The 2,585-nt window shown below is 36.1% G+C and overlaps 1 pseudogene; it reads left to right on the top strand.

Annotated features, from left to right (window-relative positions):
• Positions 1-1,463: 1,463 nt before the first annotated feature.
• LOC144827469 (protein N-lysine methyltransferase METTL21A pseudogene) lies at positions 1,464-2,200 on the top strand (annotated as a pseudogene).
• The last annotated feature ends 385 nt before the right edge of the window (positions 2,201-2,585 follow it).

The raw sequence follows: 2,585 nt of genomic DNA on the forward strand, positions 1-2,585 counted from the left end.
TCAAATTACTTTCCCTGGATATCCGTATCCTTAATACCCAAACAAGCATAAGGTTTGGACCACATCCTGCTCTATGACTCTGATATAGTGTTTTTGCAAGAGACCACCTTCGAGGTGGGATCATCACAGAATGGCACACTGGGCCTGCCGTGGCTACACTGACTCTATAAAACTGGAGGTGGGGATAATATGAAAATCACACTTTGATTCCATCATCACTAAAGTGGTACTCGGCAAGGATGGCAGGTTCTAGACCTCGCATATGGCCCGAGGGCAACAACACCTCACTCTATGTAACATATATGCCCCAAACACCTCACAAAACTCCTACCTCCATCACGTCATGCCGGAACAATTACAGAGGGTTGAAGGGTACATAATTATGGGATGGGATTTCAACCTAGTATGGGACCATGTGATGGATAGAAACTCTTTCTCATGCCTAGGCACAGGGGTCATGTCAACGTAGTTGAAAGGAGAGATAAGGGACCTGGGAATCATAGATGCCTGGTGCTATACTCACACTGACGCTAAGGATGGTGGTCAGTCAAAATATTGATTTTTAAATATCGACCTACATTAATTTCGAATTTTTTATATCGTAAAGTCAGAATATCGAAGTACGAATATCATTGACCAGAATATCGACCCCATGGTAAGTAATATCGTTTTTTAAATATAGAAGTAAGTAATATCGAAGTAAGTAATATCGTAAGTAAAAATATCGTTGTCAATCATATCGTAAACATTTTTAGTGTTATGTATTGTATGTATTTTATATGTATGTAAAACATTTTTTATGTATTTTCATACATTTTAAAATAAATGTTTAGAAATTTGTAATTTTGTTAAAGTAAATTGTGTGTTTTAGTGCAGAGCGGGTTGTGGGTTTATAGGGAAATAGGGTGGGAAGTAATTTAATTACAATTAATTAATTAACATATTTTATTAATTGGTATTGATTATTAATTCATTGTTAATTAATTATTAATTGGTAATTAATGTTTATTAAGTAGTTAAATATATTAATGATAATTTATGTATTATTATTTATTGCTATTGTTAATTATTTTATTGTTAATTAATAATTCATTGGTGATACATTTTTATTAAGTGATTCATTAATAATTAAATTAATTATGTGATTTTTTATGTGTAGTGGGTTGTAGTGGGTTTTGGGCTTATAGGGGGATAGGGTGGGAAGTAATTAAATTACATTAATTAGATGAGATTGTTTTTATTTATTGGTGTTGGTTGTTAATTATATGTTAATTATTAATTGGTAATTACTGTTTAGTAATTCGTTACTTATATTAATTATAATTAATTTATTAATATGTTTTATCTATTGTTATTATTCATTAATTAGTTGGTGTGTAATTATTAATTGGTCGCTTTAATTCAGTTTAACACGAGGAGGAAGCAACACGGATGTGGAAAGCCGTGGGCCCTAGAGGGAAACAATGGCCCTTGTTCCCTAAGTTGACACATTGGCTGGCGGCTTACTGAAATTTCACCAGCCTGCAGCCACCTTCAGCTTTGTCAACCGCACAATACGTATCCAACAGAGTTGGAATACGTTGGGAGTGGCAGCGGTGGTATGGGACGCGGCCGTTATTCTCTGCACCTTTTTTGGAGATGGGCACTATTGACCTACAAAAGCGGTCTGCGATCGAGCTGGGTGCAGGAACAGGACTGGTGGGCATAGTAGCTGCTTTACTGGGTGCAGATGTGACCATTACAGACCGAAAGGTGGCTTTGGAATTTCTTGAGTCGAATGTCCGAGCAAACCTGCCCACTCATATCCAGCAAAATGTTTCTGTCATGGAATTGACCTGGGGACATGACTTGGAGAGCTTCTCACGAACGTTCAATTTGATTCTGGGAGCAGATATTGTTTACCTAGAGGATACTTTTGAGGATCTGTTGAAAACTTTAGAAGACCTGTGTTCAGAACATACCGTGATTCTCCTAGCCTGTCGGATTCGCTATGAACGGGACCAGACATTTCTAACCATGCTGAAGGGGCCATTCTCCGTATCTGAGGTTCATTATGATCCTAGATCAGATGTTCATATATACAAAGCAACAAAGGATACTATAATGAAGGAATTGTGATCACAATTTGTGTGTCTGTCTGTGCCCAAGAGTGCGCGCATATCACTCACTCTTGCCTCCTTATTTGTTGTTCGGCTGCCATTGTCTCATCACAGCCTACACCAGGACCCCATTTTAACCTTTATCTCAACACTAGCCCCTCACCATAAGCAATAGTATTTTGTTATTTTTATATAGAATTAATTTCATTAAATTAAAAAGTTAGAACCCTTGACTTAACATTAATGCTGACCCGGTCTAATTTTAAGTATTTAACAATTTACATTGAAAGGGTCATCTTAATTCTACATACTGTCTCCCCCAGTCTATGCAATATTAAATATTTCGAGTAACATTATGTAAACAAACAGAGTGGTAACTCTAAACCTACTCCATTTTTAAATATTACACTATAATATTTCAGTTATAGTACATACAAAAATAAGGAAAGCTTGCCATAATACCACTCCTATGCAAAGTTAAATATT

This window comes from Lissotriton helveticus, chromosome 4_1 (assembly GCF_964261635.1).
Source record: "Lissotriton helveticus chromosome 4_1, aLisHel1.1, whole genome shotgun sequence".
In the NCBI taxonomy this organism is placed as follows: Eukaryota; Metazoa; Chordata; class Amphibia; order Caudata; family Salamandridae; genus Lissotriton; species Lissotriton helveticus.